Raw genomic sequence first — 18,180 nt, 5'->3', positions numbered from 1 at the left:
TTATTTCTTTTGCTTGTCTAATTGCTGTGGCTAGGACTTCCAAAGCTATGTTGAAGAGCAGAGGTGAGAGTGGGCATCCCTGTCTTGTTCCAGATTTGAGTGAGAAGGCTTTCAGTTTTTCCCCATTGAGGATTATATTTGCTGTGGGTTTATCATAAATGGCTTTGATTATATTCAGGAATGTTCCCTCTATACCCACTTTGGCGAGGGTCTTGATCATGAATGGATGTTGGACTTTGTCAAATGCTTTTTCTGCGTCTATTGAGATGATCATATGATTTTTGACTTTTCTTTTGTTAATGTGGTGTATGATGTTGATTGATTTGCGTATGTTGAACCATCCTTGTGAACCTGGGATGAACCCTACCTGGTCCTTGTGTATGATTTTTTTGATATGTTGTTGGATTCGGTTGGCTAAGATTTTGTTGAGAATTTTTGTGCCTATATTCATCAATGATATTGGGTGATAGTTTTCTTTTTTGGTGTTATCTATGTCTGGTTTTGGAATGAGGGTGATGGTGGCCTCATAGAATGTCTTTGGGAGTATTCCTTCTTGTTCAACCTCTTGAAAAAGTTTAAGGAGGATGGCCACCAGATCCTCTTTATACATTTGATAGAATTTGCCTGTGAAGCCATCTGGTCCTGGACTTTTATTTGTAGGGAGTGTTTTTATGACTTCTTCAATTGCATTTCTAGTGATGGGTCAGTTCAGTTGGTCTGTTTCTTCTTGATTCAGTTTTGGCAGGCTGGAAGATTCTAGAAAATTGTCCATTTCTTCCAGATTGTCAAATTTGTTTGTTGCCATATAGTTGTTCATAGTATTCTCTTATGGTTTTTTTTATTTCTGCTGTATCCGTTGTGATTTCTCCTTTTTCACTTATAATTTTGTTTATTTGGGTTCTTTCTTTCCTCTTTTTAGTGAGTCTGGCCAGGGGTTTGTCAATTTTGTTCACCTTTTCAATGAACCAGCTCTTGGTTTTATTAATTTTCTCTATTGTTTTTTTTGAATCTCTATTTTATTGATTTCTTCTTTGATCTTTATAATTTCCTTCCTTCTGCTGACTTTAGGTCTTTTTTGTTCTTCTTTTTCTAATTCATTTAGGTGGAAGGTTAAGTTGTCAATTTGGGATCTTTCTTCTTTTTTGAGAAAGGCCTGTGTTGCTATACATTTCCCTCTGAGCACTGCTTTCGCAGCATCCCATAGATTTTGAGAGGTTGTGTCTTCATTATCATTTGTTTCAAAGTATTTTTTAATTTCCTTCTTGATTTCCTCATTGACCCATTGGTTTTTTAGTAGCATGTTGTTTAGTCTCCATGGAGTAGGTTTTTTCTCTTTCCTTTTCCCATGGTTGATTTCTAATTTCATGGCATTGTGGTCAGAGAAGATACTTGAGATAATTTCTATGCTCCTAAATTTGTTGAGGTTAGCTTTGTGTCCCAATATGTGGTAGATTCTTGAGGATGTTCCATGTGCACTTGAGAAGAATGTGTATTGTGCTTTTTTTGGATGTAGTGTCCTGAAGATATCAATTAAGTCTAACTTTTCTATTGTTTCCTTTAGGCTCTCTGTTGCTTTATTGGTTTTCTGTCTAGAGGATCTGTCCATTGGTGTGAGTGGGGTATTAATGTCTCTTACTATGATTGTATTCCCATCAATTTCTCCCTTTATGTCTGTCAGTATTTGTTGTATGTATCTGGGTGCTCCTATATTTGGGGCATATATGTTGACGAGAGTAACATCCTTTCCTTGGATGGATCCCTTAATCATTAAGTAGTGTCCTTCTTTGTCTTTCTTTATGTCTTTTGTTTTAAAGTCTATTTTGTCTGATATGAGTGTTGCGACTCCTGCTTTTCTGTCATGTCTATTGGTGTGAAATATTTTTCCCCACCCTTTCACTTTCAATCTATATGTATTCTTCGTCCCAAGGTGAGTTTCTTGTAGGCAGCAGATTGAAGGTTTTTGCCTTTTTATCCACTCAGCCACTCTGTGTCTTTTGTTTGGGGCCTTCAGTCCATTGACATTTAAGGTGATAATTGATAGATGATTACTTATTTCCATTTTGAACCTCATGTTCCAGTTGATTCTATGGTTCTCCATTCTTCCTTTTTTTTTTTTTTGGTTGTATGATGATCTCCTGTTATTATCTGCTTGAGTGGTTTTTTTTTTCATTTTTTGCAAATGGAATATTTGGTTGTGGCTTCTGGTTGCCCTGTTTTTTAAGTATGCTAACCCCTTCCTATAATTGTGTGTTTTAGCCTGATGGTCCTGTAAGTTCAAACACTTCATTACTATATTAAAATTAAGAAGAGAAACATACAAACAAACAAACAAAAAGGGTTATTTATTTCCTAACATCCCTTGCCCACATTTTATGATTTTGATAACTTTTTTCTTTTTTTCTTTTTAATATTATTTTGATTGAAACATGTTCATGATTAAATCTGTATGCTGGCTTATTTGAGTGGCTGCTGTGTGATTGCGTTTTCCTCAGTCCTAGTTCTTTCTCTTCTTCTTCTTCTTTTTTTTTTCTTTTTTCTTCTCTTTCCTTCCTTTCTTTTTGGTTTAGAGAAGCCCTTTCAATATTTCTTTTAACCTGGGTTTTGTGTTGCTGTATTGTTTCAGCTTTTGTTTGTGGGAAAAAATTTTTATTTCCCCTTCTATTTTAAATGATATTCTTGCTGGATAGAGTATTCTAGGTTGCATATTTTTTCCTTTTAGCACTTTAAATATCTCTTGCCATTCCCTCCTGGCCTGTAGTGTTTCTGTAGAGAAATCAGCTGATATTCTTATGGGGGTTCCCTTGTAGGTAACATTCTGTTTTTCTCTTGCTGCCTTTAGGATCCTCTCTTTATCACTAACTTTTGCCATTTTTATTATGATTTGTCTTGGTGTGGGTCTATTTGGGTTCAACTTGTTTGGGGCCCTCTGTGCTTCCTTTATCTTGAACCCAGTATCCTTTAGATTTGGGAAGTTTCCATCGATAATTTCTTCAAATATATTTTCCATTCCCTTAACTTTTTCTACTCCTTCTGGAATTCCTATTATGCGTAGATTGGCCTGCTTTATATTATCCCATAGGTCTCTTATATTGCTTTCCTGTTTTTTGATTTGGTTTTCTGTCTGCTGACCTGATTGGGTGATTTCCATTATTCTATCTTCCATAGCACTGATTCGTTCTTCTGCATTATTCATTCTGGTTTTTACTGCCGTTAGTTCAGTTTGTATCTCTGCAAATGAATATTCTAGTTTTTCTTGGCTCCTCCTTATATTTTCCAGTTCCTTTCTGAGGGTATCTGCATTACTGTTCATATCTTCTCTTCATTCCTTCAGTATTTTCACTATTTCTCTTTTGAACTCCAGGTCTGTCAGACTGCAGAGATCTGTTTCATTGTTGACCGTTTTAGGTGAGTTCTCCTGTTGGTTTGACTGGGGGTGGTTTCTCTGCTTCTTCATCTTGCTTGTTGTTTTCTTTTTCCTGGTGGAGTTGTTCTCTCTGTGGCCAGGCAGTGTTTGCCTTGGCACTGCTGTGGAATGTTTCCCAAGGGCTGGCATTGTTGGTCAGTCTTTTTTGAGTCAGTGTGGCTTTTCCAGAGGGTGGGCGGGGCTTTCAGGGTCTCTCCGAATCAAGGAGGACTTCCTGAGGGCAGACAGGACTGGGAGTTCTTCACCACGATGGAAGCAGATTTCACTCAGTTGGGCAGAGCTTGCTCTGGTGTTTTTAGGCTGTGGGGCTCTTGCATGGGCCTGCTGGTTCTCTGTAACTGTTTCACAGGAGTGCAGCACCCCCCCCACCCCGAGGGCTGCAGTGGCTACCTGGGCTGCTGAGAACCCAAGAGGCTCTTCCCCAGGGTAGCCTGACTCGGAAAGACTGCCTGAGAATGTAGGAAGATTTTTTCATGGCCCCCCTGAGCTTGTTCCAGGTTTTCTGTGCTACAGGGCCTTTTGCAGGGGCCTGGTGGTGCTGGGCATCTGTTCCACAGGAGTGCAGCCCCCCCTGAGGGCTGGAGTGGCTACCTTGGCTGCTGAGAACCCAAGAGGCTCTTCCCCAAGGCAGTCTGACTAGGAAGGACTGCCTGAGAATGTAGGCAGATTTTTCATGGCCTGGCCAAGCTTGTTCTAGCTTTTCTAGGCTGCAGGCCTTTTCCTGGGGGCTGGCAGTGTTTGGTGCTGCTCCATGGGGGTGTAGCCCCTCCAGAAGGCAAGCAGGCCAGGGCAGGGAAAGCCCCTGCGGTGTAAGGCTTCAGGTAATTTTTGAGGCCAGCCCTCCGGGATGGCAGGCAGCCCCAGGTCCAGTGCGTGTGTGAGGGGTGGGGGTGGGGGATGCCCTGGGAAGCACAGCTTTCTGATAGCTGGCAGGCCAGTGAGCTCGCTGTGTCATGGGAAGTATTCTATGGGGGCCCACCCCTTCTTTTCTCCCCTCCCCAACACTGGTGCCTTGTCCAGCTCTTCTCCCAGGTTCCCTCTGATGTGACTTTCCACTTCTCAGCCCTTAGCGTATTGCTCCCTCCCCCTGTGACACTCTGCTTTCTAGTCTCCCAGGTAGTCTCTGCCCCATCACACCTGACAGACTTGTTACTAGATCCCCCCAAGCAGTCTCTTCACCATCCACCCCAGTCCTGGGGACTAACCTCCAGAGCAGAGGTCTTGGTGCCCAGCCCCCACCCAAGCGTCTCAATTTTTGGTGTCTGTTGCAGATGATCTGTTCAGTCGGTTCTTGCTCTGCTTTTCAGAACTCCGACTTACTGCTGCACTCTTCTCTGAATCTGGAGATTCCTCTGATTTGGTTGATCTTTCCGTCCAGTAGGTGACTTTCCAGGGTGTGGGATCCCTTTCTCCTCCACAGTTCACTTTCGGGAGCACCCATCCAGTTTGGATTCACCTTCTCTCACTCCCTTTTCTCTTGTTTTACCCAGTTATGTCATGAGATTCTTGCCATTATTGGAGTTTAGGTTCTTCTGCCAGCGATTGATTGCTGTTCTGTGTGAGTCATTTAACTTGTACATGTGTTTTTTTTTGTTGTGTTTGTGGGAGCAGGTGAGCGTGTCCCCCTACTCCTCTGCCATCTTGCCTCCTCTTTCAAATAAAGTTATTTTATTGTTTTGATCCAAACTATTGAGACATTTGAAAATTGTATCTGAAACATGAACTGAACATAGAGAAGAGACTTGTTGATGCCAATGTGGGGGAGTAAGTGGGGGACAGGGAGTTTGGGGTTGCTAGAGGCAAACTATTACATTTAGAATGGACAAGCAATGAGGTCCTACTGTACAGCACAGAGGACTATATCCAGTCTCTTGGGATAGACCAAGATGGAAGATAATATGAGAAAAAGAATTTATATATATGTATGACTATGGGTCACTATGCTGTACGGCAAATTGACACAACACTGTGAATCAACTATCCACTAATAAAAACTATAAAAAAATAAAGAAAAAATTAATGAGTTGTCTTCCATATATTTTTCAGGGATCAGGAGTTTAGAACTATAAAGTTAAGTGGAGTTACAGAGTATTCTAAATAAATTCTGTATGAAAATGAATCATTAGTTTAGTTGTAGCACAAAAGTATAAAATATAAGCAAAAGTATAAAATATGAGCAAAAGCAGCTTAATATTATACCTTTTATTATCTTTATTGAAGCTTTTCATATTTCCTTACACCTCTATTCATAGGGTCCTATGTTATGCATGCATATTTAAAGATGTTCAATAGTTCCCTCAAGTCTCTAGGTAGCATACTGAAAAACTGACAGCCAGCTTTTAATTATTCATGGATTTTCACAGGAAACCTCTATAAATAATTTATAAAATTCTCTGGGGGAGATGCCTCGGTAGATTCAACCTTAATTAAAAACACTGGAATGACTAAAAAGTGATTGAAGAAAATCTCAACTGAATCTATGTTGTTAATAATTTGACACAAGAGAGGTGATATCATAAAGAGGTTAAGAATCTAGAGGTCATACCTGCTTTCTCTGACTCTATTGTTGCCCTATCTCTTGCCCATTTTCCACAGTGTAACCCAACTGACATTTCTAAAGTGCGAACCATACATTTCTCTGGTAAAATTCTTCAATGATATATTCCCTTTAAAATAAAGACAAAACTTCTTAAAATCTGAAATACAAAGCTTTTGATAATCCGGCTCCCTCCTACCTACTCCTTTAATCTCATCTCTTCCCACTATTCTCCAACCCAGTCCCACCTCAAACCAGTATTTGCCCAGATAACATATTTATCTTTTAGATCTCATGTTAAATATCACTTCTTGAAGGTCTTTGCCTCTGACATTCTCAGACTAGATTAAATTTCATTGTTATACTCTCTAATACGAGCCCTGCACTTTTCCTGCAGAGCACTTACCTATATTGCAATTTTTTATTGTCTGTCACCCTCAAAGAGAAATGACTATTCCATGTGGGTATGGATTTTTTCATGTTCGCTGAAGTACCTCAATACCTAGCCTAGTGCCTGGAAGTAATAGGTGCTCAATAAATATTTGGAAATGAATGAATGAATCTTGTACTCCAACCATACTGAAGTACTTAGTTTTTCAGAAGAGTCACATATTCACACATATCTTATCTCTCTTTCCACATGCCACCTAGCTTACTCTTTCTTATCATTCAAGACCAATTTCTGTCTGTCACCCTCCTTGGGAAACATTTTCTGGCTCTCATAGTTATAGCATAAACAAAAGAGCTTCACATTCCATCTTAAGTGTCTTTCTTTATAGCCAGGAATTGCAAAAGGCTTCATTGTTACTTAAAACCTTAAAATTCAAAACTACATTTGCTGCAATAAAGAAACAGTAAAATAAGACAAATAATAATAATAATAATAATAATAATAATAATAGGTACAAATTATTTTATGCTTACTATCCTATGAGTCAAACCTGATATTTACCAGCATAACATAGTGAGTGGCTCTGAGTGCATATTCTGGAACCAGACTGCCTTAATACCTTAATAAGTTAGAGGAAGCGAATTTATGTTACTCATTTAACCTCTCTGTACCTTTGGTTTCTAGCCTGTAAAATGGTAATACTAAGAGGATCTATTTCCTGAAGCTTTAGGAAGATTATAAGTAAGTATTGTAAAGTGCTTAGAACATCGGCACATAGCAAACAAATATAAGTATTTTAAAAATAAATTATTAATCTTTTACAGACAAAGACACAGACCAGTTAGGAAGTTATAGAGAAACACCAACTTAAGTCTTAAGATTTAGTCTTAAAACACTAGTCTTAAGATTCTAGATTAAAGTTAAATTTTCTAGAAATGGGAGAAACTAAGAAAAATTAGTATCAAAAACTAAGAAAAGTAGCTCATGTTCTCAGCAAAGAACACAAGTAATTCAAGTTCTTAGTGAATACTAATTAAGAAAACAATGAATATGAATTAAGTTCAAATCACTTTGGCAGCACATTACAATTCTAGAAAAAGGGAGTGGAATCAAGATGGTGGAGAAGTAAGATGTGGTACTCACCTTCTCCCAGAAACACATTGAAAAAACCCATCTATGTCTAGAATGATTTGAACAGAACATATACTGAACGCTGGCAGAAGACCTTACACCTCCAAAAATGGCAAGAAATCCTCCACATAACTGGGTAGAACAAAAGGGAAAAAAAGAGAGAAGAGAAGAGGTAAAAAAAGAAATCAGGAAGGGACCAGCAATACTTAAAGGGAGCTGTGAAGGAGGAAAGGAACCCACACCCTCGGAAGCTACCTAACTGACTGCAGGATCAGCAGAGATGGGGGGACCTCAAAGCCTTGGAGAAAAGCACAGAAGCTGGACTGAAGAGAGCAAAGAAGAGAGAGAGCCACACAAACAAATGGTACCACTGCCCCTGAACACCACAGCCTGAGATGCGTGGGTGGGGGCTGGGAACTGAGACTCAGGCTTTGGAGGTCAGTTCCAGGGAGAGGAATAGGGTTTGTTGTGTGGAGACAGCCTGAGGGGCTAGGGAGCAGTGCACCACAGGCTGGGGAGCTGAGGGCCACAGCTGAGGGAGTGCAGCAGGAGGCCTGGGACTTTAGGAGAAGCAAGGAACCATTTTTGGTGTGTGTGAGAGGAGGAGGGGTGGGACAATAGGAATATCTTTCTCTGCACACCTGTGGGCTCTTGGGCGTCAGGGCACCTATTGTGCAGGCTATAGGTGACTGAGAACCCTTTGCACAGGCTATAGGTGGTGGGGTGCTGCTTGCATAGGCTATGGGCAGCAGGGAAAACTGCTGCAGCCATTTCAGATTGCAGAGGTGGGCATAGCCTGCCACCACTAGTGGTCTGTGAACTGGCAACACCTGTGGCTCCAGTCACCTCAAGGGTCAGCAAAGAGGAGGGTACTGCAACCAAGCACCAACCATTGTTGCTCTAATCCCCTGGAAATGCACATGCACTGCTGCTGCTACTGCCAAACACTCTGGGCACTGCCTACACCAGACTGAGGGTCACTGCCACATCCCCAGGACCTGCAACCAGGAACAGCCTGTGCTACCTCCCCATGGGTCCTCACCACTGTCAAGGGCCCAGGAACCAGGCACTGGCTACTAGCCCTGCCCATTGCTTCCATCTCCCTGAAAGCACATGCAGGCTGTACAACCACCAACCTTCCTATCAAGGGGATAATACCCTGCACACTGAGGAAAGAGACAGTAAGAATCCAAACAAAAAAGCAGTTCTCATGCCAAACAAACAAAAAAACAAAACAAAAAAAACAACCCAAGAAATAATAATAAACCCTCATGAAATACCCAGGGGAACTCTGTCATATAAATAGCCCTCCAAGTCTACAGTATTTGTTTTCTCTAAATTCATAGAGTAAGAAAAACATAAGCAAAATGAAGAAGCTCAGGAACCATTCCCAGTTAAAAAAACAGAAGGAGAAAACAATGAAATAGACCTCTTCACTATGACAGGCACTGAATTTGAAAAGGAGATAGTGAAAATACTGAAGGAATTAAGAACAGATATGAACAGAAATACAGACTACTTTAGAAAGGAACTAGAAAATAATATAAGGAGGAGCAAAGAACAATTAGAAAATTCATTTGCAGAGTCTCAAGCTGATTTAAAGGCATCAAAGAGCAGAATGAATAATGTAGAGGAACGAGTAAGTGACTTGGAAAACAGAATAATGGAAATCTTGCAATCAGTACAGCAGACAAAAACAAAACAAAACAAACAAGCAAACAAAAAACAAATGGAAACACCAGAGAGAAATATAAGCAATATATGGGATAATATAAAGTGAGCCAATCTATGGATAATAGGGATTCCAGAAGAAGAAAAAGAGGAGGGGATTGAAAATGTTTTTGAAGTAATTATGAATGAAAACTTTCCAAATCTAAAGGAAACAGATATCAAGATACATGAAGTAAAGAGGGCCCCAAACAAGGTGAACCTGAACTAAGCTATACCAAGACATATTATAGTAAAAATGGCAAAAGTTAAAGATAAACAGAGAGGATTCTAAAGGCAGCAGGAGAAAAACAAAGACTTAGTTATAAGGAAACCCACATAAGGCTATCAGCTTATTTCTCTACAGAAACACCACAGGCCAGAAGAGAGTGGCAAGATATATTCAAATTCTAAAAAGGAAACATTTGCAGCCTAGAATACTACCCAGCAAGAACACCATAAGAAAGAAAGAACACCATAAGAAAGAGAAATGAAGAATTTCTCCAACAAACAAAAACTAAAAGAATACATCAATACTAAGTCCATGCTAAAAGAAATACTGAAAGATCTCTTCCAAACAGGAAAGAAGCAAGAAGATATAGGATGGAGGAAATCACAATTGGAAAGTTATCCCTTAAATATGACGTATACAGATCTAAAAGGAAAAAAATACTATTGTAAAAGTGACAATAAATAAAAAGTGATAATAAATACTATTGTAAAAGTGACAAGAATAGCAAAAGGATAAACATAAAGATGTAAAAAAGGACATCAAAATCATAAAATGTGGGGAAGGAAAGTAAGAAAATCTAGACTCTTTTTTTTTTTTTTTTTAGAATGTGTTTGAGCCTATATGACTACTAAGTTAAAGCAAGCCAATATAGGAAGGGGTTAATGTACTTGAAAAACAGGGCAACCATATATCAAACCCTAAAAATACATTCACAAAAACTAAAAAGAAGAGGACAAATGCAAAAAGTAAAAGGAAACCATCGAATCAAAAAGGAAAGGAACAAAGGAGAAGCATAGAATCAACTGGAAAACAAGTTTTAAAATGGCAATAAATACATACTTATCAATAATTACCTTAAACGTCAGTGGACTGAATGCTCCAATCAAAAGACATAGAGTGGAAGATTGGATAAAAAAACAAGAGCCTACAATATGCTGCCTACAAGAGACTCCCCTTAGGGCAAAGGACACATATAAATTGGAAGTGAGCGGATGGAAAAAGATATTTCATGTGAATGGAAAAGACAGAAAAGCAGGAGTTGAAATACACATATGAGACAAGACAGACTTTAAATGAAGGCCATAAAGAAAGAAAAAGATGGACACTGTTTAATGATCAAAGGATCCATTCATGAAGAGGATATTACACTTGTCAATATATATGCCCCTGATATAGGAGCACCCAAATATATACAGCAAATACTAACCAACATAAAAGGAGAAATTGATGGGTATACAACAATAGTAGGAGATTTTAACACCCCATTCACAACAATGGACATGTCTTCTAGACAGAAAATAAATAAGGAAACAGAGATCCTAAATGAAACATTAGAAAAGTCAAGACTTAGTTGATCTTTTCAGGACAATTACATCCAAAAAAAAAAAAAAAAACCCACCCCAGAATATCCTTTATTTTCAAGTGCACATGGATCATTCTCAAGGACTGACCACATGCTTGTTAAATAAAATAAAGATCTTATTAAATAGCACAATATAATGGCACCATTTTATCTTAAAAGGTGATTTTAAATTTGATACTAAATTGCCATTTAGGGCATGTTATTTAAACATTCTTCAATTTCCTAATCAGAAAAATTAGTATAATTATAGTCCTTATTTGATAGAGCCTTTGAATATATTTAAAGATTTTAATATTTGTGTTGTACTTAGAATGGTGCCAGGAAATATATAGACTATATGAGTGTTAGAATTATTACTGTGATTGTTACTATTAATATTATTATTTCAATTTCTTGTTGGAATTAAGGTACTTTAGAAACTGAATGCAAAAAGCTTGAAGCTTTCTAGATCCCATGGTCTCCCCAGTTTTTGGTTGTATATTATAGAGTTCACAATGCCCCAATATCTAGCTTAAGTATCTATATAATTTATTGTGGCATTGACACAGAAGTTATTTCTTAGTATTTTGTGAGTCTCTGAATATGAAAATAAGGAAATGAAATCTGCTCAACATTAAGTACTGCTATAAAAATTGCTGGCTTTGAAAGAAAACTCTTCCGCCAAATCATACTGTTATTCATAAGCATCTAGAGATTAAGTTTCATGAGTTTAGAAGAAATACTAATAAACACTACTTATTTTGAGTCAGAGCACATTCATCATTCAATTTTGGGCTTTTTCTTGAAGTAAGAAAGTTTATTTAGGGCAACAGCAAGAGAAATAGGGAGAAGGAAGGGAGAAATCCATCCTTTCTATGAATAGTCAATATGAATTCTTAGCAGGTGAGGTGAACTCCATAAGATTTTAGTGAGGATGTCAGTTTCTGTTCACTGCTTCATGTATTACAGTTTCTAACATATTGTGTTACTCGGTTAATGATAATTTAATAATGAATAGAGAGAGATAATGTAGTCCAAGATAGTCACGTTAGCCCACAGACACTGTAGTCACCAGAAGACATCACCTATTAAACCAAAAATGATAACTGAAGAGAGCTCCTCGTGAAAATCCAGGACATGGATATTTTTCTGGCAGATACAAGGACAGAGGAAGGAAGTCTATTTATTAGTAAATATATAAATAAGTGATGGTTCTAAAAAAGTAGTTTAAATGGGAAAAAAACTAAATCTTAATGTTATTCTAATTACTATTTTGCTTAAGATTTTTATTACATGCACACATGTACACACACATACAGACGCTTATCTCCAGTTTAGTTTTTGCAATAAACATCGTATTTGGAAAATAAAGGGACTCAAATATGGAACTAATTGCCCCTTGTGAATATCTGGAATTTTTAAAGCTTACTTTAATTTTCCAGAGGAGTCAGTCAGAGAAGATATATTATTGAGTGTTTTTCAGAAAGTGGCATTGCAAATAGCTGTTATTTTTTCCAGGGCTTCATCTGCTTGAGCAAAAATAGATGTGTAGTAAGTATAATCTATTTGTATAATTGAGAATCAGTACCCTTGTGGAAATAGCTGTCTGTGGGACACCATTTATGTGGCATTATTTGAAAGTGTTGACTAATTTTTGATTTTTGTATATATAGACAGCAGTTTATTGATAGGGGTCAATATCCCTTTTCACACCAGAGAGTTAAAATTTCCTGCTCACACAGAGGTGGACCCCTATTTAACCACCTCTGCTTTGCCTCCACTTTCTCTTTTTGGAGTGGCAGCATGAAAAAAGAAATACTTATAAAGTGTCCCATTAGTTGAAAAATTGGAAAGGAAAATGATCAGAAGGAACCTGGGATACTGATTCATCAGTGTCAAAGCAGATGGGTCATATGCCCTCTTATTTCATACTAAATCAATGACACTTCCACTGAAGCCTGAGGAAATTATCCGGAGGCACAAAATTAACAAATAAAATATCAGCTATATCTGAACTGCTTAGAAAAACACAAATGGTAGACAGCAAAAGATGATATTGCATCAAAATAAAGATTAATGCCATTTGAGGAGTAAGAGCAGGTGGGAAATGTACTTTTATAGACAGAAATAAACATTTTGGGAAGGAGGTAATCTAGTTAGGTATTATACATTGGATAAAGTCTCTACTGTGATTTTTATTTTCATATTGATAAATTCTTCTGAATCACTGACATTACCTATTAGTATCCATTCCTAGAAAAGTCTCATAGTGATTTCGTCTTCCTTAAAATTTATCTTATAATTAATGAGGAGGAAATATCTGATCTCAGTAAGGAAAAATAATTCTGTGTCATAAGGTATTCACCTTATTGAACCACAGGATTCATTTATATTATAAATGATTATTTTAAAGGTGATATATATATGGCCTCTTCCATATTATTAGATGCTAAAGTATTTATTCAGCATCTACTATGATTTGAGAAATTTGATTCAATAACATTTGATTTTTACTCCCAATAAAAATCTACAATCTAGTTAAAGTATTTGATTAACCAATTTCTGTAATGATGAGAATAAGATTCCATGAACATGCTAAATTCTACTTAAAACAGCTTTATTATTAAAGCCAAAAAATTCACTTTTATTAAACCAAAGTATATGCAAAACATCATCAGATAATTCTTCCAACTAGAATGTCCCACTACATTATTGGAGAGTAACTTACAATTTCCAATATGATGGAAGTTAGCTATGTAGTAGATTATGAAATATAAGTGATTTAATCATAGTGTATTAGGTTATACATATTGACAATCATTTTGGCTAACCTCTGCTAGGTATTATGCATACAATTAATTAGATACAATAGATTATGCAGTGACTCAGACTGCTACTTGTAGTTTCTATTAAGATTCATTTCAATGAAATACAATGTAGGACTCAGTCTTTAAAACTATAATGGAACTTAGTGTAAAAAATATTACATCATATTAAATATTCATCTTATATGCAAAAGCTTATTAGAATGGTTTTTGTAGGTGAAAAAGGATAAATAGGTATATTTGAAAACTAATCACATGGTTTTGGTAATATTGCAACCAAGTACATAATAACATCTGTTTATTTAATGGATACTTGATATTATACAGGTCTAAGAAGCTAACAGGAAAGAAAACCATTGCTAATTGGCCCTCTATGACCTTGTTATACAGATTCCAAGATACCCCAATCAACTATAAAACATTAAAGACACATTGCTTTTGGAAAGGACTTCCATTATTGTTGTGTCTTTCACCAAAGAAAATTAGTTGTATCTTTTATATATAATAGGTAAAATCAGAATACTTATTTTAGAAGGTCCAAGTTATGCTGGGAAATAATTGAAATAAATAAAATTGGTGGTGAAGCTAGAAAAAGTTTATAACAGGGAAATGATTGTTAGATTAATAAGCACGTTTTTATCATTATATATGATAAGGGGATTAGTTAAAATTTAAACCAGTAAAAGTGCTACAGGCTTTTAATTACATTCTACCCCATTCTAGGCCTGTTAATTATCTAATTGTGTTTTCTATATTAATAAGAGCCTCCCATCACTTCCAAATTCACTTTGAGTTAGGACTAATCTTTTTTCTCAAACTAAATGAATTTATGCTAGATCTGTGATTTGTATCAAGGAGAAATAGCTTTTGTATGACAAAACAGATAATACATATAAATATAAATATTGTTTTAAAACTTCCATTATTTATTTGACATTGGTATAATCACAACTACTACTGAAGGAGAAAATGTCCCAATAAAAATGTAGAAAGGAGAGACCCCGGCCATGATGACTAAGCAAAGTCCAGCCAACTGCCCCTAACTACCCCTCCCCCACACATCTACTTCTGTAAACTTGTTTCTACATCTACTACCTTGCCTGATGTCACTCCAGTCCGACTAGCCAAGCATGGACCTGGAAGAGGTAGCCCACAAAAGCCTTGTGAAACCCTTCTTCGGGGCTCAGACTCCGAGAGCGATCTTCTCTGAGCCCGCCAACTTAGTAAACCTGAGTTCTCCAGCTCTCCTAGTGCTCCCTTGGTTTCTTGCCGGGTTAAAGAGCTAATACACTGCAGCCACAGAGCTGCTGGAGCTAGTACACTAAAGCCACAGGGCTGTTGCTAGAGCTCGTACACTACAGCCACAGGGCTGTCGCCAGAGCTGATACACTGAGGCGCAGGGCTGCTGGGCAGCTGCCATAACACTACCACCAGGGCATCAAAAGTGTTTTAAAGATCATCCCCAAAGAGTGCTCATATATAAAATCCAAAGTAATACTCTAATATGCCTTCTTCTTGTTTGATCCTAAATAAAACACGAATTTGATCTCTCAAGAAAATCATTGTCAGAATGAAAGGTAATTTAAGTAATTTAATTAGATTCTGAGGTTAAATAGTAGTAAAACCTGAAATTCAAACACCAACGTTAATGCTTTCATAAGAGTTGTGAAAAAATTTAAAGTTACTGAACAGTATACATGCAGGTTTTTAAATTTGACATTTGAAAACTGAGTTTTCCCATTTAGGACACTGATCAACCTTGAAGATCATAATAACATTTAAAGAGGCAGAAGAAAAATTTACAAATAATTTGTCCAGAAATTCAATTGGGCTTATCAATGAAACTGACCAGATTTTTCAAATTCTATCTAATCTTCTATTGCCAATATAGATAGGATTGACAGCTTTCATTGTTCTTACATACATCACTCTTTTTTTCATAGCTCGTAATATAAGCAATATCTACTGCTGGTGCAGTGTGATATAAAGTTCTTTTATAGATTGATTGTATTGTGTGATGTGTGATGTAAAGTCCTTTTAGAGATAGCCAAAACTCTTTCCTTTTGGCTAGTATAGAGAATAAAATTCAAAATCATATACAGCTTCTTCTTTCGGATAAAACAATAGGTAACAAGCCCTTTATAAAATGTAAATATTGCCAAAGGTTTAGCATTCCTTATCGTACTATCTGTGAATAGAACCAAGGTACCATGACTTTTAATTTAAAACAAGGATTTATAAAGATGTGAAATGCAGTTTTCTACTTGGAAGATCAAAGATGCTGGATCCATTTTCTTGTTTACCATCATATAACATTTTCCTAGTTCATGTCCACACAAATATTTGAATTCTATGAGGTAGCTCCTAAAATTTTATGATTGAGCTATTGGTCCTAAATAATACCAAAAACAACCTATCAATCTAAACCCCAACACTGCCAAAATATTTTGTGCTACATGAATACAACTTAAATCTTTGTTGCTACCCTCTACCTTCACGATCAACTAATCAATAATGGACAAAAAGTATGTGAGTCCTGATGATTATGAATCTCTCCACTATAAGAGGATTGATCTTTTTAAGTTGTCAAAAAAAATTCTAAGAAGTTTTAATTCATTAATAGTAAATCTCCTGTATATATTGCAGAAGTAAGTGCTACTTAACAATAACAAAAAAATTCTGTCATTAGAGTTCTAAATTGTAGCACCTTGAATGAAAAATGGAAAGTTACCCTTGAAAAGTACAAAAAACACTGAGTACTAAAACAACTCTATCCAACTCCTGTGTGAAAAGACTTAAACTCTAGCATGGTTTCTAACAGTTTAACGCCATGTTTCTAGTGTCCCTTAAATTGCCTGCCTGAAAATGCTCAACACTGCCAGAATTTTTATGGTTTGTTTAAGCTAAAATCTGATGATAGGCTTGTAGGCACCTGAAACCACAATTAAAACAATTACTTTTTAAGAGTTGCAATTATAAATTATTTTTCTGTACTTTGAGATGCAAATATTCTACCACCCAGAACTTTCTTCTAAAGGACCTGAGAACTACACCCTTGAAATGTGAAGATTCAGGGAGATAGCTCTCACTTCCTGCCCTTATGTGAGGGAAAGGGCCTAACTTCAGTGGGAATCTCTCTCTTGCACCACTATCTTCTGTCATAATGATATGAGAAGTTTGTTTCTCCTCTGGACAAGTGCCAATAAGCAAACCCAGGTGGCTTAGTCACCTGGACCAAACCCCTCTTAACGTCCTTCAGTGTCTTTCCATTAGCACACCATCAGTATTTTCAAAATTTTTTGCCTTTTTTTTTTTTTTTTGGGTAGAGTTGAGCTCAGTTTACATTTAAGTCTTTCCCCTATTACAATAGTTACTACCAAATTAAATCTGTCTTTACAACTTTTAAAAACTGTCTGGCTTTGTTTATCTTTGACACTATATTTTCTTGGAACATGCAGCTCAGGACCTAATTTCCAAAATTTCTAATTTGAATGGCATTTCAGTAAAACATTTGTTTTATCATTATTGTTGGAATTCCTGGTATTGCCAGTAAACACTGATAAGAACTTAAGTTAAAACCTTTGCACTGACAAAGGTTTGTTCTGAAAATTTCAAATGTACCTAGCAAAAGCAAAGCGCAAAATAATTTAAACATAGACTATGTTGCCAACAATAAGTCTTTTGATTTACCTTGCCTGATAATTACCTATAGTAACATAGCCTAATTCTGTAGCACTCTCCATAGTATTACATGAAACATTTCTATTGATTCAAAGCCTTTGACAGCTGAAAATTAATGTATGCAGGTTGCCTCAGAATTATAAGGACACTTAATATGTTGGTAAATTCTAAAAGAAAATATTTTAAGAAAATGAATGTTGACTGGCATGATGGGCTCCATAACAATATAGTGTGATAGGAATGTATAATTAAGTTTATAAAACTAATATATGACTAAAATTGAAAGTTTATTTACTTTGATGACATCTGAAATGACTAGTTATTATACAATTTGTAAAAAAACTTCTTGATAGCATGTGTTATTAATGATTTATCCTATTTTCATTTGACACCAAACACTTGGGAAAATAAATTTTAGGGAAAATTAGAAATGGATGGTGTTTTTATTAATTATTCTATTGTATTTCCACATATGCAGGAAAAGAAAAAAGAAAAAAAATTCTCAACCTTTGTTTTAGAGTCATGAAAAAAAGAGATAAAATTGCATATTAAAAAAGAGGAGAAACTTGCCCTCCTCTGTACCTGGAGGGGAGGAAATGCGGTTGCTTGCAGATAAGAATAATTTTGAAGGTGGGAGTGAAGGAGGCTGAAGATGCATAGCTTCATGTGGTTTTCATGCACTTGGTGTGTGGATAATTATGATCATTGATTTGATCAAAGATTGTGAAGATCCAAATGTTTTCACTGCCATAGTCCATAAATTGTTATACAATCTGAGATTTATACTATATGTTATTGTTCTTGACTTGAAGTAATTTGAATGCAACAATGGAAAATATATCAAGTAAATTATGATATGTTCATATGATCAAGTTATATATATATATGTATGTGTGTGATATGTCAGAATT

Source organism: Sus scrofa, chromosome X (genome assembly GCF_054392235.1).
Source record: "Sus scrofa isolate SSC_HxYL_T2T_F1_AM1 chromosome X, Sscrofa_HxYL_maternal_Yorkshire_Landrace_v2.0, whole genome shotgun sequence".
Lineage (NCBI taxonomy): Eukaryota > Metazoa > Chordata > Mammalia > Artiodactyla > Suidae > Sus > Sus scrofa.
Note: the sequence above shows the minus strand (reverse complement) of the source record.